This window comes from Pseudophryne corroboree, chromosome 3, assembly GCF_028390025.1.
Source record: "Pseudophryne corroboree isolate aPseCor3 chromosome 3, aPseCor3.hap2, whole genome shotgun sequence".
In the NCBI taxonomy this organism is placed as follows: domain Eukaryota; kingdom Metazoa; phylum Chordata; class Amphibia; order Anura; family Myobatrachidae; genus Pseudophryne; species Pseudophryne corroboree.
The window spans coordinates 331731327-331756516 of NC_086446.1; the positions used below are offsets into that span (position 1 = coordinate 331731327).

The 25190-nt window shown below is 32.8% G+C and overlaps 8 non-coding genes across 8 annotated transcripts; all 8 read left to right on the forward strand.

The window, feature by feature from the left end:
* The first annotated feature begins 1866 nt into the window (after positions 1-1866).
* TRNAP-AGG (transfer RNA proline (anticodon AGG)) lies at positions 1867-1938 on the forward strand. The gene has a single exon. It is a non-coding gene; the product is annotated as a tRNA-Pro (tRNA).
* Positions 1939-5541: 3603 nt separating this feature from the next.
* On the forward strand, positions 5542-5613 carry TRNAP-AGG (transfer RNA proline (anticodon AGG)). Its single transcript has one exon. It is a non-coding gene; the product is annotated as a tRNA-Pro (tRNA).
* Positions 5614-8297: 2684 nt separating this feature from the next.
* Positions 8298-8369, forward strand: TRNAP-AGG (transfer RNA proline (anticodon AGG)). The gene has a single exon. It is a non-coding gene; the product is annotated as a tRNA-Pro (tRNA).
* An 847-nt stretch (positions 8370-9216) lies between these two features.
* TRNAP-AGG (transfer RNA proline (anticodon AGG)) lies at positions 9217-9288 on the forward strand. The gene has a single exon. It is a non-coding gene; the product is annotated as a tRNA-Pro (tRNA).
* Positions 9289-11972: 2684 nt separating this feature from the next.
* On the forward strand, positions 11973-12044 carry TRNAP-AGG (transfer RNA proline (anticodon AGG)). Its single transcript has one exon. It is a non-coding gene; the product is annotated as a tRNA-Pro (tRNA).
* Positions 12045-14729: 2685 nt separating this feature from the next.
* On the forward strand, positions 14730-14801 carry TRNAP-AGG (transfer RNA proline (anticodon AGG)). The gene has a single exon. It is a non-coding gene; the product is annotated as a tRNA-Pro (tRNA).
* Positions 14802-17488: 2687 nt separating this feature from the next.
* TRNAP-AGG (transfer RNA proline (anticodon AGG)) lies at positions 17489-17560 on the forward strand. The gene has a single exon. It is a non-coding gene; the product is annotated as a tRNA-Pro (tRNA).
* A 3606-nt stretch (positions 17561-21166) lies between these two features.
* On the forward strand, positions 21167-21238 carry TRNAP-AGG (transfer RNA proline (anticodon AGG)). The gene has a single exon. It is a non-coding gene; the product is annotated as a tRNA-Pro (tRNA).
* The last annotated feature ends 3952 nt before the right edge of the window (positions 21239-25190 follow it).

The window sequence follows — 25190 nt, forward strand, 5'->3', positions numbered from 1 at the left end:
TAGTATACATGAAAATGCATGAACAGTTGGCTAGTTGTTCTAGGGGTATGATTCTCGCTTAGGGTGCGAGAGGTCCCGGGTTCAAATCCCGGACGAGCCCATCTTCTCAGGTTCTTTTAAATCCCATGGTTCCATTATCTGATTGATGTCAAAAGCATCAAGTGAATTTTGCTTTTGAAAATCCATCAAAAAATATATACTTATGCATATTTAGTGAACTGTCAACCATTTGGTGGTATATTGGGTATACTGTAGATTCCATTTTGTCTAAGTAATCTTGAGTGGCATCAAAGAAGTCTCACTTTGACAAATTAAAAACTGTCAAAATGAAATTACAGGTTTTTCTCTTACCTTGCTTTTTTCTAAGAAACAATGAGTGGCTTAAAAGAATAGGCTCTTTTTGACAAACAAAAAGGTCAACAATTAATTGCAGGTTTTTGTTTTTTTCATTCTTCTTGGTCTGTATGCATAAGTTGCACACAGTATGAGACAAGTCTTAGGTTCCAACTATCAGAAAAGTTAAAACTCTATAGGAACCCCTAAATCTTGGCACTGAACTTTCCAAATATGCATACTTGGACAAAAATTTACCTTAAGGAAACATTTTAGCTATGCTACCAATACATTTTTAAATTGTTATGGTATTTTTAAAATGTAACATCTTTTTTTCCAGCTTATTGCATTTTTTATTACATAATTTGAGTTTTACTTTAAAAATGGTAAAATCTGAATAAGAAATTATTTAGCTTGTGGCTTGTTGGTCTGGGTGTATGATTTTTGCTTTGGGTGGAAAAGGCCCCAGGTTCATATCCTGGATGAGCCTGTTTCCTCAGGTACTTTAAAAGTGCTTAGTTCTATTATCTGATAGTATTTTAAAATACTTACTAATGTATTCCAACAGTTTCACTTCCAATTTCAATAGTATACATGAAAATGCATGAACAGTTAGCTAGTTGTTCTAGGGGTATGATTCTCGCTTAGGGTGCGAGAGATCCCGGGTTCAAATCCCGGACGAGCCCATCTTCTCAGGTTCTTTTAAATCCCATGGTTCCATTATCTGATTGATGTCAAAAGCATCAAGTGAATTTTGCTTTTGAAAATCCATCAAAAAATATATACTTATGCATATTTAGTAAACTGTCAACCATTTGGTGGTATATTGGGTATACTGTAGATTCCATTTTGTCTAAGTAATCTTGAGTGGCTTCAAAGAAGTCTAATTTTGACAAATTAAAAACTGTCAAAATGAAATTACAGGTTTTTCTCTTACCTTGCTTTTTTCTAAGAAACAATGAGTGGCTTAAAAGAATAGGCTCTTTTTGACAAACAAAAAGGTCAACAATTAATTGCAGGTTTTTGTTTTTTTCATTCTTCTTGGTCTGTATGCATAAGTTGCACACAGTATGAGACAAGTCTTAGGTTCCAACTATCAGAAAAGTTAAAACTCTATAGGAACCCCTAAATCTTGGCACTGAACTTTCCAAATATGCATACTTGGACAAAAATTTACCTTAAGGAAACATTTTAGCTATGCTACCAATAAATTTTTAAATTGTTATGGTATTTTTAAAATGTAACATCTTTTTTTTCAGCTTATTGCATTTTTTATTACATAATTTGAGTTTTACTTTAAAAATTGTAAAATCTGAATAAGAAATTATTTAGCTTGTGGCTTGTTGGTCTGGGTGTATGATTTTTGCTTTGGGTGGAAAAGGCCCCAGGTTCATATCCTGAAATAGCCTGTTTTCTCAGGTTCTTTAAAAGTGCTTAGTTATATTATCTGATAGTATTTTAAAATACTTACTAATGTATTCCAACACTTTCACTTCCAATTTCATTAGTATACATGAAAATGCGTGAACAGTTGGCTCGTTGGTCTAGGGGTATGATTCTCGCTTAGGGTGCGAGAGGTCCCGGGTTCAAATCCCGGACGAGCCTATCTTCTCAGTTTCTTTTAAATCCCATGGTTCCATTATCTGATTGATGTCAAAAGCATCAAGTGAATTTTGCTTTTGAAAATCCATCAAAAAATATATACTTATGCATATTTAGTAAACTGTCAACCATTTGGTGGTATATTGGGTATACTGTTGATTCCATTTTGTCTAAGTAATCTTGAGTGGCTACAAAGAAGTCTCATTTTGACAAATTAAAAACTGTCAAAATGAAATTACAGGTTTTTCTCTTACCTTGCTTTTTTCTAAGAAACAATGAGTGGCTTAAAAGAATAGGCTCTTTTTGACAAACAAAAAGGTCAACAATTAATTGCAGGGTTTTTTTTTTCTTTCTTCTTGGTCTGTATGCTTAAGTTGCACACAGTATGAGACAAGCCTTAGGTTCCAACTATCAGAAAAGTTCAAACTCTATAGGAACCCCTAAATCTTGGCACTGAACTTTCCAAATATGCATACTTGGACAAAAATTTACCTTAAGGAAACATTTTAGCAATGCTACCAATACATTTTTAAATTGTTATGGTATTTTTAAAAAGTAACATCTTTTTTTCCAGCTTATTGTATTTTTTTATTAAATAATTTGAGTTTTACTTTAAAAATGGTAAAATCTGAATAAGAAATTATTTAGCTTGTGGCTTGTTGGTCTGGTTGTATGATTTTTGCTTTGGGTGGAAAAGGCCCCAGGTTCATATCCTGGATTAGCCTGTTTCCTCAGGTTCTTTAAAAGTGCTTAGTTCTATTATCTGATAGTATTTTAAAATACTTACTAATGTATTCCAACAGTTTCACTTCCAATTTCATTAGTATACATGAAAATGCATGAACAGTTGGCTAGTTGTTCTAGGGGTATGATTCTCGCTTAGGGTGCGAGAGGTCCCGGGTTCAAATCCCGGACGAGCCCATCTTCTCAGGTTCTTTTAAATCCCATGGTTCCATTATCTGATTGATGTCAAAAGCATCAAGTGAATTTTGCTTTTGAAAATCCATCAAAAAATATATACTTATGCATATTTAGTGAACTGTCAACCATTTGGTGGTATATTGGGTATACTGTAGATTCCATTTTGTCTAAGTAATCTTGAGTGGCATCAAAGAAGTCTCACTTTGACAAATTAAAAACTGTCAAAATGAAATTACAGGTTTTTCTCTTACCTTGCTTTTTTCTAAGAAACAATGAGTGGCTTAAAAGAATAGGCTCTTTTTGACAAACAAAAAGGTCAACAATTAATTGCAGGTTTTTGTTTTTTTCATTCTTCTTGGTCTGTATGCATAAGTTGCACACAGTATGAGACAAGTCTTAGGTTCCAACTATCAGAAAAGTTAAAACTCTATAGGAACCCCTAAATCTTGGCACTGAACTTTCAAATATGCATACTTGGACAAAAATTTACCTTAAGGAAACATTTTAGCTATGCTACCAATACATTTTTAAATTGTTATGGTATTTTTAAAATGTAACATCTTTTTTTCCAGCTTATTGCATTTTTTTATTACATAATTTGAGTTTTACTTTAAAAATTGTAAAATCTGAATAAGAAATTATTTAGCTTGTGGCTTGTTGGTCTGGGTGTATGATTTTTGCTTTGGGTGGAAAAGGCCCCAGGTTCATATCCTGGATGAGCCTGTTTCCTCAGGTACTTTAAAAGTGCTTAGTTCTATTATCTGATAGTATTTTAAAATACTTACTAATGTATTCCAACAGTTTCACTTCCAATTTCAATAGTATACATGAAAATGCATGAACAGTTGGCTAGTTGTTCTAGGGGTTTGATTCTCGCTTAGGGTGCGAGAGATCCCGGGTTCAAATCCCGGACGAGCCCATCTTCTCAGGTTCTTTTAAATCCCATGGTTCCATTATCTGATTGATGTCAAAAGCATCAAGTGAATTTTGCTTTTGAAAATCCATCAAAAAATATATATTTATGCATATTTAGTAAACTGTCAACCATTTGGTGGTATATTGGGTATACTGTAGATTCCATTTTGTCTAAGTAATCTTGAGTGGCTTCAAAGAAGTCTAATTTTGACAAATTAAAAACTGTCAAAATGAAATTACAGGTTTTTCTCTTACCTTGCTTTTTTCTAAGAATCAATGAGTGGCTTAAAAGAATAGGCTCTTTTTGACAAACAAAAAGGTCAACAATTAATTACAGGTTTTTGTTTTTTTCATTCTTCTTGGTCTGTATGCATAAGTTGCACACAGTATGAGACAAGTCTTAGGTTCCAACTATCAGAAAAGTTAAAACTCTATAGGAACCCCTAAATCTTGGCACTGAACTTTCCAAATATGCATACTTGGACAAAAATTTACCTTAAGGAAACATTTTAGCTATGCTACCAATACATTTTTAAATTGTTATGGTATTTTTAAAATGTAACATCTTTTTTTTCAGCTTATTGCATTTTTTATTACATAATTTGAGTTTTACTTTAAAAATGGTAAAATCTGAATAAGAAATTATTTAGCTTGTGGCTTGTTGGTCTGGGTGTATGATTTTTGCTTTGGGTGGAAAAGGCCCCAGGTTCATATCCTGGATGAGCCTGTTTCCTCAGGTACTCTAAAAGTGCTTAGTTCTATTATCTGATAGTATTTTAAAATACTTACTAATGTATTCCAACAGTTTCACTTCCAATTTCATTAGTATACATGAAAATGCATGAACAGTTGGCTAGTTGTTCTAGGGGTATGATTCTCGCTTAGGGTGCGAGAGGTCCCGGGTTCAAATCCCGGACGAGCACATCTTCTCAGGTTCGTTTAAATCCCATGGTTCCATTATCTGATTGATGTCAAAAGCATCAAGTGAATTTTGCTTTTGAAAATCCATCAAAAAATATATACTTATGCATATTTAGTAAACTGTCAACCATTTGGTGGTATATTGGGTATACTGTAGATTCCATTTTGTCTAAGTAATCTTGAGTGGCTTCAAAGAAGTCTAATTTTGACAAATTAAAAACTGTCAAAATGAAATTACAGGTTTTTCTCTTACCTTGCTTTTTTCTAAGAAACAATGAGCGGCTTAAAAGAATAGGCTCTTTTTGACAAACAAAAAGGTCAACAATTAATTGCAGGTTTTTGTTTTTTTCATTCTTCTTGGTCTGTATGCATAAGTTGCACACAGTATGAGACAAGTCTTAGGTTCCAACTATCAGAAAAGTTAAAACTCTATAGGAACCCCTAAATCTTGGCACTGAACTTTCCAAATATGCATACTTGGACAAAAATTTACCTTAAGGAAACATTTTAGCTATGCTACCAATAAATTTTTAAATTGTTATGGTATTTTTAAAATGTAACATCTTTTTTTCCAGCTTATTGCATTTTTTATTACATAATTTGAGTTTTACTTTAAAAATTGTAAAATCTGAATAAGAAATTATTTAGCTTGTGGCTTGTTGGTCTGGGTGTATGATTTTTGCTTTGGGTGGAAAAGGCCCCAGGTTCATATCCTGGATTAGCCTGTTTTCTCAGGTTCTTTAAAAGTGCTTAGTTATATTATCTGATAGTATTTTAAAATACTTACTAATGTATTCCAACAGTTTCACTTCCAATTTCATTAGTATACATGAAAATGCGTGAACAGTTGGCTCGTTGGTCTAGGGGTATGATTCTCGCTTAGGGTGCGAGAGGTCCCGGGTTCAAATCCCGGACGAGCCCATCTTCTCAGTTTCTTTTAAATCCCATGGTTCCGTTATCTGATTGATGTCAAAAGCATCAAGTGAATTTTGCTTTTGAAAATCCATCAAAAAATATATACTTATGCATATTTAGTAAACTGTCAACCATTTGGTGGTATATTGGGTATACTGTAGATTCCATTTTGTCTAAGTAAATCTTGAGTGGCTTCAAAGAAGTCTCATTTTGACAAATTAAAAACTGTCAAAATTAAATTACAGGTTTTTCTCTTACCTTGCTTTTTTCTAAGAAACAATGAGTGGCTTAAAAGAATAGGCTCTTTTTGACAAACAAAAAGGTCAACAATTAATTGCAGGTTTTTTTTTCTTTCTTCTTGGTCTGTATGCTTAAGTTGCACACAGTATGAGACAAGCCTTAGGTTCCAACTATCAGAAAAGTTCAAACTCTATAGGAACCCCTAAATCTTGGCACTGAACTTTCCAAATATGCATACTTGGACAAAAATTTACCTTAAGGAAACATTTTAGCAATGCTACCAATACATTTTTAAATTGTTATGGTATTTTTAAAATGTAACATCTTTTTTTCCAGCTTATTGTATTTTTTTATTAAATAATTTGAGTTTTACTTTAAAAATGGTAAAATCTGAATAAGAAATTATTTAGCTTGTGGCTTGTTGGTCTGGTTGTATGATTTTTGCTTTGGGTGGAAAAGGCCCAAGGTTCATATCCTGGATTAGCCTGTTTCCTCAGGTTCTTTAAAAGTGCTTAGTTCTATTATCTGATAGTATTTTAAAATACTTACTAATGTATTCCAACAGTTTCACTTCCAATTTCATTAGTATACATGAAAATACATGAACAGTTGGCTAGTTGTTCTAGGGGTATGAGTCTCGCTTAGGGTGCGAGAGGTCCCGGGTTCAAATCCCGGACGAGCCCATCTTCTCAGGTTCTTTTAAATCCCATGGTTCCATTATCTAATTGATGTCAAAAGCATCAAGTGAATTTTGCTTTTGAAAATCCATCAAAAAATATATACTTATGCATATTTAGTGAACTGTCAACCATTTGGTGGTATATTGGGTATACTGTAGATTCCATTTTGTCTAAGTAATCTTGAGTGGCATCAAAGAAGTCTCACTTTGACAAATTAAAAACTGTCAAAATGAAATTACAGGTTTTTCTCTTACCTTGCTTTTTTCTAAGAAACAATGAGTGGCTTAAAAGAATAGGCTCTTTTTGACAAACAAAAAGGTCAACAATTAATTGCAGGTTTTTGTTTTTTTCATTCTTCTTGGTCTGTATGCATAAGTTGCACACAGTATGAGACAAGTCTTAGGTTCCAACTATCAGAAAAGTTAAAACTCTATAGGAACCCCTAAATCTTGGCACTGAACTTTCCAAATATGCATACTTGGACAAAAATTTACCTTAAGGAAACATTTTAGCTATGCTACCAATACATTTTTAAATTGTTATGGTATTTTTAAAATGTAACATCTTTTTTTCCAGCTTATTGCATTTTTTAATTACATAATTTGAGTTTTACTTTAAAAATGGTAAAATCTGAATAAGAAATTATTTAGCTTGTGGCTTGTTGGTCTGGGTGTATGATTTTTGCTTTGGGTGGAAAAGGCCCCAGGTTCATATCCTGGATGAGCCTGTTTCCTCAGGTACTTTAAAAGTGCTTAGTTCTATTATCTGATAGTATTTTAAAATACTTACTAATGTATTCCAACAGTTTCACTTCCAATTTCAATAGTATACATGAAAATGCATGAACAGTTGGCTAGTTGTTCTAGGGGTATGATTCTCGCTTAGGGTGCGAGAGATCCCGGGTTCAAATCCCGGATGAGCCCATCTTCTCAGGTTCTTTTAAATCCCATGGTTCCATTATCTGATTGATGTCAAAAGCATCAAGTGAATTTTGCTTTTGAAAATCCATCAAAAAATATATACTTATGCATATTTAGTAAACTGTCAACCATTTGGTGGTATATTGGGTATAATGTAGATTCCATTTTGTCTAAGTAATCTTGAGTGGCTTCAAAGAAGTCTAATTTTGACAAATTAAAAACTGTCAAAATGAAATTACAGGTTTTTCTCTTACCTTGCTTTTTTCTAAGAAACAATGAGTGGCTTAAAAGAATAGGCTCTTTTTGACAAACAAAAAGGTCAACAATTAATTGCAGGTTTTTGTTTTTTTCATTCTTCTTGGTCTGTATGCATAAGTTGCACACAGTATGAGACAAGTCTTAGGTTCCAACTATCAGAAAAGTTAAAACTCTATAGGAACCCCTAAATCTTGGCACTGAACTTTCCAAATATGCATACTTGGACAAAAATTTACCTTAAGGAAACATTTTAGCTATGCTACCAATAAATTTTTAAATTGTTATGGTATTTTTAAAATGTAACATCTTTTTTTTCAGCTTATTGCATTTTTTATTACATAATTTGAGTTTTACTTTAAAAATTGTAAAATCTGAATAAGAAATTATTTAGCTTGTGGCTTGTTGGTCTGGGTGTATGATTTTTGCTTTGGGTGGAAAAGGCCCCAGGTTCATATCCTGAAATAGCCTGTTTTCTCAGGTTCTTTAAAAGTGCTTAGTTATATTATCTGATAGTATTTTAAAATACTTACTAATGTATTCCAACACTTTCACTTCCAATTTCATTAGTATACATGAAAATGCGTGAACAGTTGGCTCGTTGGTCTAGGGGTATGATTCTCGCTTAGGGTGCGAGAGGTCCCGGGTTCAAATCCCGGACGAGCCTATCTTCTCAGTTTCTTTTAAATCCCATGGTTCCATTATCTGATTGATGTCAAAAGCTTCAAGTGAATTTTGCTTTTGAAAATCCATCAAAAAATATATACTTATGCATATTTAGTAAACTGTCAACCATTTGGTGGTATATTGGGTATACTGTTGATTCCATTTTGTCTAAGTAATTTTGAGTGGCTACAAAGAAGTCTCATTTTGACAAATTAAAAACTGTCAAAATGAAATTACAGGTTTTTCTCTTACCTTGCTTTTTTCTAAGAAACAATGAGCGGCTTAAAAGAATAGGCTCTTTTTGACAAACAAAAAGGTCAACAATTAATTGCAGGTTTTTGTTTTTTTCATTCTTCTTGGTCTGTATGCATAAGTTGCACACAGTATGAGACAAGTCTTAGGTTCCAACTATCAGAAAAGTTAAAACTCTATAGGAACCCCTAAATCTTGGCACTGAACTTTCCAAATATGCATACTTGGACAAAAATTTACCTTAAGGAAACATTTTAGCTATGCTACCAATAAATTTTTAAATTGTTATGGTATTTTTAAAATGTAACATCTTTTTTTCCAGCTTATTGCATTTTTTATTACATAATTTGAGTTTTACTTTAAAAATTGTAAAATCTGAATAAGAAATTATTTAGCTTGTGGCTTGTTGGTCTGGGTGTATGATTTTTGCTTTGGGTGGAAAAGGCCCCAGGTTCATATCCTGGATTAGCCTGTTTTCTCAGGTTCTTTAAAAGTGCTTAGTTATATTATCTGATAGTATTTTAAAATACTTACTAATGTATTCCAACAGTTTCACTTCCAATTTCATTAGTATACATGAAAATGCGTGAACAGTTGGCTCGTTGGTCTAGGGGTATGATTCTCGCTTAGGGTGCGAGAGGTCCCGGGTTCAAATCCCGGACGAGCCCATCTTCTCAGTTTCTTTTAAATCCCATGGTTCCGTTATCTGATTGATGTCAAAAGCATCAAGTGAATTTTGCTTTTGAAAATCCATCAAAAAATATATACTTATGCATATTTAGTAAACTGTCAACCATTTGGTGGTATATTGGGTATACTGTAGATTCCATTTTGTCTAAGTAAATCTTGAGTGGCTTCAAAGAAGTCTCATTTTGACAAATTAAAAACTGTCAAAATTAAATTACAGGTTTTTCTCTTACCTTGCTTTTTTCTAAGAAACAATGAGTGGCTTAAAAGAATAGGCTCTTTTTGACAAACAAAAAGGTCAACAATTAATTGCAGGTTTTTTTTTCTTTCTTCTTGGTCTGTATGCTTAAGTTGCACACAGTATGAGACAAGCCTTAGGTTCCAACTATCAGAAAAGTTCAAACTCTATAGGAACCCCTAAATCTTGGCACTGAACTTTCCAAATATGCATACTTGGACAAAAATTTACCTTAAGGAAACATTTTAGCAATGCTACCAATACATTTTTAAATTGTTATGGTATTTTTAAAATGTAACATCTTTTTTTCCAGCTTATTGTATTTTTTTATTAAATAATTTGAGTTTTACTTTAAAAATGGTAAAATCTGAATAAGAAATTATTTAGCTTGTGGCTTGTTGGTCTGGTTGTATGATTTTTGCTTTGGGTGGAAAAGGCCCAAGGTTCATATCCTGGATTAGCCTGTTTCCTCAGGTTCTTTAAAAGTGCTTAGTTCTATTATCTGATAGTATTTTAAAATACTTACTAATGTATTCCAACAGTTTCACTTCCAATTTCATTAGTATACATGAAAATACATGAACAGTTGGCTAGTTGTTCTAGGGGTATGAGTCTCGCTTAGGGTGCGAGAGGTCCCGGGTTCAAATCCCGGACGAGCCCATCTTCTCAGGTTCTTTTAAATCCCATGGTTCCATTATCTAATTGATGTCAAAAGCATCAAGTGAATTTTGCTTTTGAAAATCCATCAAAAAATATATACTTATGCATATTTAGTGAACTGTCAACCATTTGGTGGTATATTGGGTATACTGTAGATTCCATTTTGTCTAAGTAATCTTGAGTGGCATCAAAGAAGTCTCACTTTGACAAATTAAAAACTGTCAAAATGAAATTACAGGTTTTTCTCTTACCTTGCTTTTTTCTAAGAAACAATGAGTGGCTTAAAAGAATAGGCTCTTTTTGACAAACAAAAAGGTCAACAATTAATTGCAGGTTTTTGTTTTTTTCATTCTTCTTGGTCTGTATGCATAAGTTGCACACAGTATGAGACAAGTCTTAGGTTCCAACTATCAGAAAAGTTAAAACTCTATAGGAACCCCTAAATCTTGGCACTGAACTTTCCAAATATGCATACTTGGACAAAAATTTACCTTAAGGAAACATTTTAGCTATGCTACCAATACATTTTTAAATTGTTATGGTATTTTTAAAATGTAACATCTTTTTTTCCAGCTTATTGCATTTTTTAATTACATAATTTGAGTTTTACTTTAAAAATGGTAAAATCTGAATAAGAAATTATTTAGCTTGTGGCTTGTTGGTCTGGGTGTATGATTTTTGCTTTGGGTGGAAAAGGCCCCAGGTTCATATCCTGGATGAGCCTGTTTCCTCAGGTACTTTAAAAGTGCTTAGTTCTATTATCTGATAGTATTTTAAAATACTTACTAATGTATTCCAACAGTTTCACTTCCAATTTCAATAGTATACATGAAAATGCATGAACAGTTGGCTAGTTGTTCTAGGGGTATGATTCTCGCTTAGGGTGCGAGAGATCCCGGGTTCAAATCCCGGATGAGCCCATCTTCTCAGGTTCTTTTAAATCCCATGGTTCCATTATCTGATTGATGTCAAAAGCATCAAGTGAATTTTGCTTTTGAAAATCCATCAAAAAATATATACTTATGCATATTTAGTAAACTGTCAACCATTTGGTGGTATATTGGGTATAATGTAGATTCCATTTTGTCTAAGTAATCTTGAGTGGCTTCAAAGAAGTCTAATTTTGACAAATTAAAAACTGTCAAAATGAAATTACAGGTTTTTCTCTTACCTTGCTTTTTTCTAAGAAACAATGAGTGGCTTAAAAGAATAGGCTCTTTTTGACAAACAAAAAGGTCAACAATTAATTGCAGGTTTTTGTTTTTTTCATTCTTCTTGGTCTGTATGCATAAGTTGCACACAGTATGAGACAAGTCTTAGGTTCCAACTATCAGAAAAGTTAAAACTCTATAGGAACCCCTAAATCTTGGCACTGAACTTTCCAAATATGCATACTTGGACAAAAATTTACCTTAAGGAAACATTTTAGCTATGCTACCAATAAATTTTTAAATTGTTATGGTATTTTTAAAATGTAACATCTTTTTTTTCAGCTTATTGCATTTTTTATTACATAATTTGAGTTTTACTTTAAAAATTGTAAAATCTGAATAAGAAATTATTTAGCTTGTGGCTTGTTGGTCTGGGTGTATGATTTTTGCTTTGGGTGGAAAAGGCCCCAGGTTCATATCCTGAAATAGCCTGTTTTCTCAGGTTCTTTAAAAGTGCTTAGTTATATTATCTGATAGTATTTTAAAATACTTACTAATGTATTCCAACACTTTCACTTCCAATTTCATTAGTATACATGAAAATGCGTGAACAGTTGGCTCGTTGGTCTAGGGGTATGATTCTCGCTTAGGGTGCGAGAGGTCCCGGGTTCAAATCCCGGACGAGCCTATCTTCTCAGTTTCTTTTAAATCCCATGGTTCCATTATCTGATTGATGTCAAAAGCTTCAAGTGAATTTTGCTTTTGAAAATCCATCAAAAAATATATACTTATGCATATTTAGTAAACTGTCAACCATTTGGTGGTATATTGGGTATACTGTTGATTCCATTTTGTCTAAGTAATTTTGAGTGGCTACAAAGAAGTCTCATTTTGACAAATTAAAAACTGTCAAAATGAAATTACAGGTTTTTCTCTTACCTTGCTTTTTTCTAAGAAACAATGAGTGGCTTAAAAGAATAGGCTCTTTTTGACAAACAAAAAGGTCAACAATTAATTGCAGGGGTTTTTTTTTCTTTCTTCTTGGTCTGTATGCTTAAGTTGCACACAGTATGAGACAAGCCTTAGGTTCCAACTATCAGAAAAGTTCAAACTCTATAGGAACCCCTAAATCTTGGCACTGAACTTTCCAAATATGCATACTTGGACAAAAATTTACCTTAAGGAAACATTTTAGCAATGCTACCAATACATTTTTAAATTGTTATGGTATTTTTAAAAAGTAACATCTTTTTTTCCAGCTTATTGTATTTTTTTATTAAATAATTTGAGTTTTACTTTAAAAATGGTAAAATCTGAATAAGAAATTATTTAGCTTGTGGCTTGTTGGTCTGGTTGTATGATTTTTGCTTTGGGTGGAAAAGGCCCCAGGTTCATATCCTGGATTAGCCTGTTTCCTCAGGTTCTTTAAAAGTGCTTAGTTCTATTATCTGATAGTATTTTAAAATACTTACTAATGTATTCCAACAGTTTCACTTCCAATTTCATTAGTATACATGAAAATGCATGAACAGTTGGCTAGTTGTTCTAGGGGTATGATTCTCGCTTAGGGTGCGAGAGGTCCCGGGTTCAAATCCCGGACGAGCCCATCTTCTCAGGTTCTTTTAAATCCCATGGTTCCATTATCTGATTGATGTCAAAAGCATCAAGTGAATTTTGCTTTTGAAAATCCATCAAAAAATATATACTTATGCATATTTAGTGAACTGTCAACCATTTGGTGGTATATTGGGTATACTGTAGATTCCATTTTGTCTAAGTAATCTTGAGTGGCATCAAAGAAGTCTCACTTTGACAAATTAAAAACTGTCAAAATGAAATTACAGGTTTTTCTCTTACCTTGCTTTTTTCTAAGAAACAATGAGTGGCTTAAAAGAATAGGCTCTTTTTGACAAACAAAAAGGTCAACAATTAATTGCAGGTTTTTGTTTTTTTCATTCTTCTTGGTCTGTATGCATAAGTTGCACACAGTATGAGACAAGTCTTAGGTTCCAACTATCAGAAAAGTTAAAACTCTATAGGAACCCCTAAATCTTGGCACTGAACTTTCCAAATATGCATACTTGGACAAAAATGTACCTTAAGGAAACATTTTAGCTATGCTACCAATACATTTTTAAATTGTTATGGTATTTTTAGAATGTAACATCTTTTTTTCCAGCTTATTGCATTTTTTTATTACATAATTTGAGTTTTACTTTAAAAATTGTAAAATCTGAATAAGAAATTATTTAGCTTGTGGTTTGTTGGTCTGGGTGTATGATTTTTGCTTTGGGTGGAAAAGGCCCCAGGTTCATATCCTGGATGAGCCTGTTTCCTCAGGTACTTTAAAAGTGCTTAGTTCTATTATCTGATAGTATTTTAAAATACTTACTAATGTATTCCAACAGTTTCACTTCCAATTTCAATAGTATACATGAAAATGCATGAACAGTTGGCTAGTTGTTCTAGGGGTATGATTCTCGCTTAGGGTGCGAGAGATCCCGGGTTCAAATCCCGGACGAGCCCATCTTCTCAGGTTCTTTTAAATCCCATGGTTCCATTATCTGATTGATGTCAAAAGCATCAAGTGAATTTTGCTTTTGAAAATCCATCAAAAAATATATACTTATGCATATTTAGTAAACTGTCAACCATTTGGTGGTATATTGGGTATACTGTAGATTCCATGTTGTCTAAGTAATCTTGAGTGGCTTCAAAGAAGTCTAATTTTGACAAATTAAAAACTGTCAAAATGAAATTACAGGTTTTTCTCTTACCTTGCTTTTTTCTAAGAAACAATGAGCGGCTTAAAAGAATAGGCTCTTTTTGACAAACAAAAAGGTCAACAATTAATTGCAGGTTTTTGTTTTTTTCATTCTTCTTGGTCTGTATGCATAAGTTGCACACAGTATGAGACAAGTCTTAGGTTCCAACTATCAGAAAAGTTAAAACTCTATAGGAACCCCTAAATCTTGGCACTGAACTTTCCAAATATGCATACTTGGACAAAAATTTACCTTAAGGAAACATTTTAGCTATGCTACCAATAAATTTTTAAATTGTTATGGTATTTTTAAAATGTAACATCTTTTTTTTCAGCTTATTGCATTTTTTATTACATAATTTGAGTTTTACTTTAAAAATTGTAAAATCTGAATAAGAAATTATTTAGCTTGTGGCTTGTTGGTCTGGGTGTATGATTTTTGCTTTGGGTGGAAAAGGCCCCAGGTTCATATCCTGGATTAGCCTGTTTTCTCAGGTTCTTTTAAAGTGCTTAGTTATATTATCTGATAGTATTTTAAAATACTTACTAATGTATTCCAACAGTTTCACTTCCAATTTCATTAGTATACATGAAAATGCGTGAACAGTTGGCTCGTTGGTCTAGGGGTATGATTCTCGCTTAGGGTGCGAGAGGTCCCGGGTTCAAATCCCGGACGAGCCTATCTTCTCAGTTTCTTTTAAATCCCATGGTTCCATTATCTGATTGCTGTCAAAAGCATCAAGTGAATTTTGCTTTTGAAAATCCATCAAAAAATATATACTTATGCATATTTAGTAAACTGTCAACCATTTGGTGGTATATTGGGTATACTGTTGATTCCATTTTGTCTAAGTAATCTTGAGTGGCTACAAAGAAGTCTCATTTTGACAAATTAAAAACTGTCAAAATGAAATTACAGGTTTTTCTCTTACCTTGCTTTTTTCTAAGAAACAATGAGTGGCTTAAAAGAATAGGCTCTTTTTGACAAACAAAAAGGTCAACAATTAATTGCAGGTTTTTGTTTTTTTCTTTCTTCTTGGTCTGTATGCATAAGTTGCACACAGTATGAGACAAGTCTTAGGTTCCAACTATCAGAAAAGTTCAAACTCTATAGGAACCCCTAAATCTTGGCACTGAACTTTCCAAATATGCATACTTGGACAAAAATTTACCTTAAGGAAACATTTTAGCAATGCTACCAATACATTTTTAAATTGTTATGGTATTTTTAAAAAGTAACATCTTTTTTTCCAGCTTATTGTATTTTTTTATTAAATAATTTGAGTTTTACTTTAAAAATGGTAAAATCTGAATAAGAAATTATTTAGCTTGTGGCTTGTTGGTCTGGTTGTATGATTTTTGCTTTGGGTGGAAAAGGCCCCAGGTTCATATCCTGGATTAGCCTGTTTCCTCAGGTTCTTTAAAAGTGCTTAGTTCTATTATCTGATAGTATTTTAAAATACTTACTAATGTATTCCAACAGTTTCACTTCCAATTTCATTAGTATACATGAAAATGCATGAACAGTTGGCTAGTTGTTCTAGGGGTATGATTCTCGCTTAGGGTGCGAGAGGTCCCGGGTTCAAATCCCGGACGAGCCCATCTTCTCAGGTTCTTTTAAATCCCATGGTTCCATTATCTGATTGATGTCAAAAGCATCAAGTGAATTTTGCTTTTGAAAATCCATCAAAAAATATATACTTATGCATATTTAGTGAACTGTCAACCATTTGGTGGTATATTGGGTATACTGTAGATTCCATTTTGTCTAAGTAATCTTGAGTGGCATCAAAGAAGTCTCACTTTGACAAATTAAAAACTGTCAAAATGAAATTACAGGTTTTTCTCTTACCTTGCTTTTTTCTAAGAAACAATGAGTGGCTTAAAAGAATAGGCTCTTTTTGACAAACAAAAAGGTCAACAATTAATTGCAGGTTTTTGTTTTTTTCATTCTTCTTGGTCTGTATGCATAAGTTGCACACAGTATGAGACAAGTCTTAGGTTCCAACTATCAGAAAAGTTAAAACTCTATAGGAACCCCTAAATCTTGGCACTGAACTTTCCAAATATGCATACTTGGACAAAAATGTACCTTAAGGAAACATTTTAGCTATGCTACCAATACATTTTTAAATTGTTATGGTATTTTTAGAATGTAACATCTTTTTTTCCAGCTTATTGCATTTTTTTATTACATAATTTGAGTTTTACTTTAAAAATTGTAAAATCTGAATAAGAAATTATTTAGCTTGTGGTTTGTTGGTCTGGGTGTATGATTTTTGCTTTGGGTGGAAAAGGCCCCAGGTTCATATCCTGGATGAGCCTGTTTCCTCAGGTACTTTAAAAGTGCTTAGTTCTATTATCTGATAGTATTTTAAAATACTTACTAATGTATTCCAACAGTTTCACTTCCAATTTCAATAGTATACATGAAAATGCATGAACAGTTGGCTAGTTGTTCTAGGGGTATGATTCTCGCTTAGGGTGCGAGAGATCCCGGGTTCAAATCCCGGACGAGCCCATCTTCTCAGGTTCTTTTAAATCCCATGGTTCCATTATCTGATTGATGTCAAAAGCATCAAGTGAATTTTGCTTTTGAAAATCCATCAAAAAATATATACTTATGCATATTTAGTAAACTGTCAACCATTTGGTGGTATATTGGGTATACTGTAGATTCCATGTTGTCTAAGTAATCTTGAGTGGCTTCAAAGAAGTCTAATTTTGACAAATTAAAAACTGTCAAAATGAAATTACAGGTTTTTCTCTTACCTTGCTTTTTTCTAAGAAACAATGAGCGGCTTAAAAGAATAGGCTCTTTTTGACAAACAAAAAGGTCAACAATTAATTGCAGGTTTTTGTTTTTTTCATTCTTCTTGGTCTGTATGCATAAGTTGCACACAGTATGAGACAAGTCTTAGGTTCCAACTATCAGAAAAGTTAAAACTCTATAGGAACCCCTAAATCTTGGCACTGAACTTTCCAAATATGCATACTTGGACAAAAATTTACCTTAAGGAAACATTTTAGCTATGCTACCAATAAATTTTTAAATTGTTATGGTATTTTTAAAATGTAACATCTTTTTTTTCAGCTTATTGCATTTTTTATTACATAATTTGAGTTTTACTTTAAAAATTGTAAAATCTGAATAAGAAATTATTTAGCTTGTGGCTTGTTGGTCTGGGTGTATGATTTTTGCTTTGGGTGGAAAAGGCCCCAGGTTCATATCCTGGATTAGCCTGTTTTCTCAGGTTCTTTTAAAGTGCTTAGTTATATTATCTGATAGTATTTTAAAATACTTACTAATGTATTCCAACAGTTTCACTTCCAATTTCATTAGTATACATGAAAATGCGTGAACAGTTGGCTCGTTGGTCTAGGGGTATGATTCTCGCTTAGGGTGCGAGAGGTCCCGGGTTCAAATCCCGGACGAGCCTATCTTCTCAGTTTCTTTTAAATCCCATGGTTCCATTATCTGATTGCTGTCAAAAGCATCAAGTGAATTTTGCTTTTGAAAATCCATCAAAAAATATATACTTATGCATATTTAGTAAACTGTCAACCATTTGGTGGTATATTGGGTATACTGTTGATTCCATTTTGTCTAAGTAATCTTGAGTGGCTACAAAGAAGTCTCATTTTGACAAATTAAAAACTGTCAAAATGAAATTACAGGTTTTTCTCTTACCTTGCTTTTTTCTAAGAAACAATGAGTGGCTTAAAAGAATAGGCTCTTTTTGACAAACAAAAAGGTCAACAATTAATTGCAGGTTTTTGTTTTTTTCTTTCTTCTTGGTCTGTATGCATAAGTTGCACACAGTATGAGACAAGTCTTAGGTTCCAACTATCAGAAAAGTTCAAACTCTATAGGAACCCCTAAATCTTGGCACTGAACTTTCCAAATATGCATACTTGGACAAAAATTTACCTTAAGGAAACATTTTAGCAATGCTACCAATACATTTTTAAATTGTTATGGTATTTTTAAAAAGTAACATCTTTTTTTCCAGCTTATTGTATTTTTTTATTAAATAATTTGAGTTTTACTTTAAAAATGGTAAAATCTGAATAAGAAATTATTTAGCTTGTGGCTTGTTGGTCTGGTTGTATGATTTTTGCTTTGGGTGGAAAAGGCCCCAGGTTCATATCCTGGATTAGCCTGTTTCCTCAGGTTCTTTAAAAGTGCTTAGTTCTATTATCTGATAGTATTTTAAAATACTTACTAATGTATTCCAACAGTTTCACTTCCAATTTCATTAGTATACATGAAAATGCATGAACAGTTGGCTAGTTGTTCTAGGGGTATGATTCTCGCTTAGGGTGCGAGAGGTCCCGGGTTCAAATCCCGGACGAGCCCATCTTCTCAGGTTCTTTTAAATCCCATGGTTCCATTATCTGATTGATGTCAAAAGCATCAAGTGAATTTTGCTTTTGAAAATCCATCAAAAAATATATACTTATGCATATTTAGTGAACTGTCAACCATTTGGTGGTATATTGGGTATACTGTAGATTCCATTTTGTCTAAGTAATCTTGAGTGGCATCAAAGAAGTCTCACTTTGACAAATTAAAAACTGTCAAAATGAAATTACAGGTTTTTCTCTTACCTTGCTTTTTTCTAAGAAACAATGAGTGGCTTAAAAGAATAGGCTCTTTTTGACAAACAAAAAGGTCAACAATTAATTGCAGGTTTTTGTTTTTTTCATTCTTCTTGGTCTGTATGCATAAGTTGCACACAGTATGAGACAAGTCTTAGGTTCCAACTATCAGAAAAGTTAAAATTCTATAGGAACCCCTAAATCTTGGCACTGAACTTTCAAATATGCATACTTGGACAAAAATTTACCTTAAGGAAACATTTTAGCTATGCTACCAATACATTTTTAAATTGTTATGGTATTTTTAAAATGTAACATCTTTTTTTCCAGCTTATTGCATTTTTTTATTACATAATTTGAGTTTTACTTTAAAAATTGTAAAATCTGAATAAGAAATTATTTAGCTTGTGGCTTGTTGGTCTGGGTGTATGATTTTTGCTTTGGGTGGAAAAGGCCCCAGGTTCATATCCTGGATTAGACTGTTTTCTCAGGTTCTTTAAAAGTGCTTAGTTCTATTATCTGATAGTATTTTAAAATACTTACAATTGTATTCCAACAGTTTCACTTCCAATTTCATTAGTATACAAGAAAATGCATGAACAGTTGGCTCGTTGTTCTAGGGGTATGATTCTCGCTTAGGGTGCGAGAGGTCCTGGGTTCAAATCCCAGACAAGTCCATCTTCTCCGGTTCTTTTAAATCCCATGGTTCCATTATCTGATTGATGTCAAAAGCATCAAGTGAATTTTGCTTTTGAAAATCCATCAAAAAATATATATTTATGCATATTTAGTAAACTGTCAACCATTTGGTGGTATATTGGGTATACTGTAGATTTCATTTTGTCTAAGTAATCTTGAGTGGCTACAAAGAAGTCTCATTTTGACAAATTAAAAACTGTCAAAATGAAATTACAGGTTTTTCTCTTACCTTGCTTTTTTCTAAGAAACAATGAGTGGCTTAAAAGAATAGGCTCTTTTTGACAAACAAAAAGGTCAACAATTAATTGCAGGTTTTTGTTTTTTTCTTTCTTCTTGGTCTGTATGCATAAGTTGCACACAGTATGAGACAAGTCTTAGGTTCCAACTATCAGAAAAGTTAAAACTCTATAGGAACCCCTAAATCTTGGCACTGAACTTTCCAAATATGCATACTTGGACAAAAATGTACCTTAAGGAAACATTTTAGCTATGCTACCAATACATTTTTAAATTGTTATGGTATTTTTAGAATGTAACATCTTTTTTTCCAGCTTATTGCATTTTTTTATTACATAATTTGAGTTTTACTTTAAAAATTGTAAAATCTGAATAAGAAATTATTTAGCTTGTGGCTTGTTGGTCTGGGTGTATGATTTTTGCTTTGGGTGGAAAAGGCCCCAGGTTCATATCCTGGATGAGCCTGTTTCCTCAGGTACTTTAAAAGTGCTTAGTTCTATTATCTGATAGTATTTTAAAATACTTACTAATGTATTCCAACAGTTTCACTTCCAATTTCAATAGTATACATGAAAATGCATGAACAGTTGGCTAGTTGTTCTAGGGGTATGATTCTCGCTTAGGGTGCGAGAGATCCCGGGTTCAAATCCCGGACGAGCCCATCTTCTCAGGTTCTTTTAAATCCCATGGTTCCATTATCTGATTGATGTCAAAAGCATCAAGTGAATTTTGCTTTTGAAAATCCATCAAAAAATATATACTTATGCATATTTAGTAAACTGTCAACCATTTGGTGGTATATTGGGTATACTGTAGATTCCATGTTGTCTAAGTAATCTTGAGTGGCTTCAAAGAAGTCTAATTTTGACAAATTAAAAACTGTCAAAATGAAATTACAGGTTTTTCTCTTACCTTGCTTTTTTCTAAGAAACAATGAGCGGCTTAAAAGAATAGGCTCTTTTTGACAAACAAAAAGGTCAACAATTAATTGCAGGTTTTTGTTTTTTTCATTCTTCTTGGTCTGTATGCATAAGTTGCACACAGTATGAGACAAGTCTTAGGTTCCAACTATCAGAAAAGTTAAAACTCTATAGGAACCCCTAAATCTTGGCACTGAACTTTCCAAATATGCATACTTGGACAAAAATTTACCTTAAGGAAACATTTTAGCTATGCTACCAATAAATTTTTAAATTGTTATGGTATTTTTAAAATGTAACATCTTTTTTTTCAGCTTATTGCATTTTTTATTACATAATTTGAGTTTTACTTTAAAAATTGTAAAATCTGAATAAGAAATTATTTAGCTTGTGGCTTGTTGGTCTGGGTGTATGATTTTTGCTTTGGGTGGAAAAGGCCCCAGGTTCATATCCTGGATTAGCCTGTTTTCTCAGGTTCTTTAAAAGTGCTTAGTTATATTATCTGATAGTATTTTAAAATACTTACTAATGTATTCCAACAGTTTCACTTCCAATTTCATTAGTATACTTGAAAATGCGTGAACAGTTGGCTCGTTGGTCTAGGGGTATGATTCTCGCTTAGGTTGCGAGAGGTCCCGGGTTCAAATCCCGGACGAGCCTATCTTCTCAGTTTCTTTTAAATCCCATGGTTCCATTATCTGATTGCTGTCAAAAGCATCAAGTGAATTTTGCTTTTGAAAATCCATCAAAAAATATATACTTATGCATATTTAGTAAACTGTCAACCATTTGGTGGTATATTGGGTATACTGTTGATTCCATTTTGTCTAAGTAATCTTGAGTGGCTACAAAGAAGTCTCATTTTGACAAATTAAAAACTGTCAAAATGAAATTACAGGTTTTTCTCTTACCTTGCTTTTTTCTAAGAAACAATGAGTGGCTTAAAAGAATAGGCTCTTTTTGACAAACAAAAAGGTCAACAATTAATTGCAGGTTTTTGTTTTTTTCTTTCTTCTTGGTCTGTATGCATAAGTTGCACACAGTATGAGACAAGTCTTAGGTTCCAACTATCAGAAAAGTTCAAACTCTATAGGAACCCCTAAATCTTGGCACTGAACTTTCCAAATATGCATACTTGGACAAAAATTTACCTTAAGGAAACATTTTAGCTATGCTACCAATACATTTTTAAATTGTTATGGTATTTTTAAAATGTAACATCTTTTTTCCAGCTTATTGTAATTTTTTATTAAATAATTTGAGTTTTACTGTAAAAATGGTAAAATCTGAATAAGAAATTATTTAGCTTGTGGCTTGTTGGTCTGGTTGTATGATTTTTGCTTTGGGTGGAAAAGGCCAAAGGTTCATATCCTGGATTAGCCTGTTTCCTCAGGTACTTTTAAAAGTGCTTAGTTCTATTATGTGATAGTATTTTAAAATACTTACTAATGTATTCCAACAGTTTCACTTCCAATTTCATTAGTATACATGAAAATGCATGAACAGTTGGCTAGTTGTTCTAGGGGTATGATTCTCGCTTAGGGTGCGAGAGGTCCCGGGTTCAAATCCCGGATGAGCCCATCATCTCAGGTTCTATTAAATCCCATGGTTCCATTATCTGATTGATGTCAAAAGCATCAAGTGAATTTTGCTTTTGAAAATCCATCAAAAAATATATACTTATGCATATTTAGTGAACTGTCAACCATTTGGTGGTATATTGGGTATACTGTAGATTCCATTTTGTCTAAGTAATCTTGAGTGGCATCAAAGAAGTCTCACTTTGACAAATTAAAAACTGTCAAAATGAAATTACAGGTTTTTCTCTTACCTTGCTTTTTTCTAAGAAACAATGAGTGGCTTAAAAGAATAGGCTCTTTTTGACAAACAAAAAAGTCAACAATTAATTGCAGGTTTTTGTTTTTTTCATTCTTCTTGGTCTGTATGCATAAGTTGCACACAGTATGAGACAAGTCTTAGGTTCCAACTATCAGAAAAGTTCAAACTCTATAGGAACCCCTAAATCTTGGCACTGAACTTTCCAAATATGCATACTTGGACAAAAATTTACCTTAAGGAAACATTTTAGCTATGCTACCAATACATTTTTAAATTGTTATGGTATTTTTAAAATGTAACATCTTTTTTTCCAGCTTATTGCATTTTTTTATTACATAATTTGAGTTTTACTTTAAAAATGGTAAAATCTGAATAAGAAATTATTTAGCTTGTGGCTTGTTGGTCTGGGTGTATGATTTTTGCTTTGGGTGGAAAAGGCCCCAGGTTCATATCCTGGATGAGCCTGTTTTCTTAGGTTCTTTAAAAGTGCTTAGTTCTATTATCGGATAGTATTTTAAAATACTTACTAATGTATTCCTACAGTTTCACTTCCAGTATCATTAGTATACATGAAAATGCATGAATAGTTGGCTCGTTGGTCTAGGGGTATGATTCTCGCTTAGGGTGCGAGAGGTCCCGGGTTAAAAATTCCGGACGAGCCCATCTTCTCCGGTTCCTTTAAATCCCATGGTTCCATTATCTGATTGATGTCAAAAGCATCAAGTGAATTTTGCTTTTGAAAATCCATCAAAAAATATATACTTATGCATATTTAGTAAACTGTCAACCATTTGGTGGTATATTGAGTATACTGTAGAATTCCATTTTGTCTAAGTAACCTTGAGTGGCTTCAAGAAGTCTCATTTTGACAAATAAAAAACTGTCAAAATGAAATTACAGGTTTTTCTCTTACCTTGCTTTTTTCTAAGAAACAATGAGTGGCTTAAAAGAATAGGCTCTTTTTGACAAGCAAAAAGGTCAACAATTAATTGCAGGTTTTTGTTTTTTTTTTCTTTCTTCTTGGTCTGTATGCTTAAGTTGCACACAGTATGAGACAAGTCTTAGGTTCCAACTATCAGAAAAGTTCAAACTCTATAGGAACCCCTAAATCTTGGCACTGAACTTTCCAAATATGCATACTTGGACAAAAATTTACCTTAAGGAAACATTTTAGCTATGCTACCAATACATTTTTAAATTGTTATGGTATTTTTAAAATGTAACATCTTTTTTTCCAGCTTATTGCATTTTTTTATTAAATAATTTGAGTTTTACTTTAAAAATGGTAAAATCTGAATAAGAAATTATTTAGCTTGTGGCTTGTTGGTCTGGGTGTATGATTTTTGCTTTGGGTGGAAAAGGCCGCAGGTTCATATCCTGGATGAGCCTGTTTTCTCAGGTTCTTTAAAAGTGCTTAGTTCTATTATCTGATAGTATTTTAAAATACTTACTAATGTATTCCAACAGTTTCACTTCCAATTTCATTAGTATACATGAAAATTCATGAACAGTTGGCTCGTTGGTCTAGGGGTATGATTCTCGCTTAGAGTTTGAGAGATCCCGGGTTCAAATCCCGGACGAGCCCATCTTCTCAGGTTCTTTTAAATCCCATGGTTCCATTAACTGATTGATGTCAAAAGCATCAAGTGAATTTTGCTTTTGAAAATCCATCAAAAAATATATACTTATGCATATTTAGTAAACTGTCAACCATTTGGTGGTATATTGGGTATACTGTAGATTCCATTTTGTCTAAGTAATCTTGAGTGGCTTCAAAGAAGTCTCATTTTGACAAACTAAAAACTGTCAAAATGAAATTACAGGTTTTTCTCTTACCTTGCTTTTTTCTAAGAAACAATGAGTGGCTTAAAAGAATAGGCTCTTTTTGACAAACAAAAAAGTCAACAATTAATTGCAGGTTTTTGTTTTTTTCATTCTTCTTGGTCTGTATGCATAAGTTGCACACAGTATGAGACAAGTCTTAGGTTCCAACTATCAGAAAAGTTCAAACTCTATAGGAACCCCTAAATCTTGGCACTGAACTTTCCAAATATGCATACTTGGACAAAAATTTACCTTAAGGAAACATTTTAGCTATGCTACCAATACATTTTTAAATTGTTATGGTATTTTTAAAATGTAACATCTTTTTTTCCAGCTTATTGCATTTTTTTATTACATAATTTGAGTTTTACTTTAAAAATGGTAAAATCTGAATAAGAAATTATTTAGCTTGTGGCTTGTTGGTCTGGGTGTATGATTTTTGCTTTGGGTGGAAAAGGCCCCAGGTTCATATCCTGGATGAGCCTGTTTTCTTAGGTTCTTTAAAAGTGCTTAGTTCTATTATCGGATAGTATTTTAAAATACTTACTAATGTATTCCTACAGTTTCACTTCCAGTATCATTAGTATACATGAAAATGCATGAATAGTTGGCTCGTTGGTCTAGGGGTATGATTCTCGCTTAGGGTGCGAGAGGTCCCGGGTTAAAAATTCCGGACGAGCCCATCTTCTCCGGTTCCTTTAAATCCCATGGTTCCATTATCTGATTGATGTCAAAAGCATCAAGTGAATTTTGCTTTTGAAAATCCATCAAAAAATATATACTTATGCATATTTAGTAAACTGTCAACCATTTGGTGGTATATTGAGTATACTGTAGAATTCCATTTTGTCTAAGTAACCTTGAGTGGCTTCAAGAAGTCTCATTTTGACAAATAAAAAACTGTCAAAATGAAATTACAGGTTTTTCTCTTACCTTGCTTTTTTCTAAG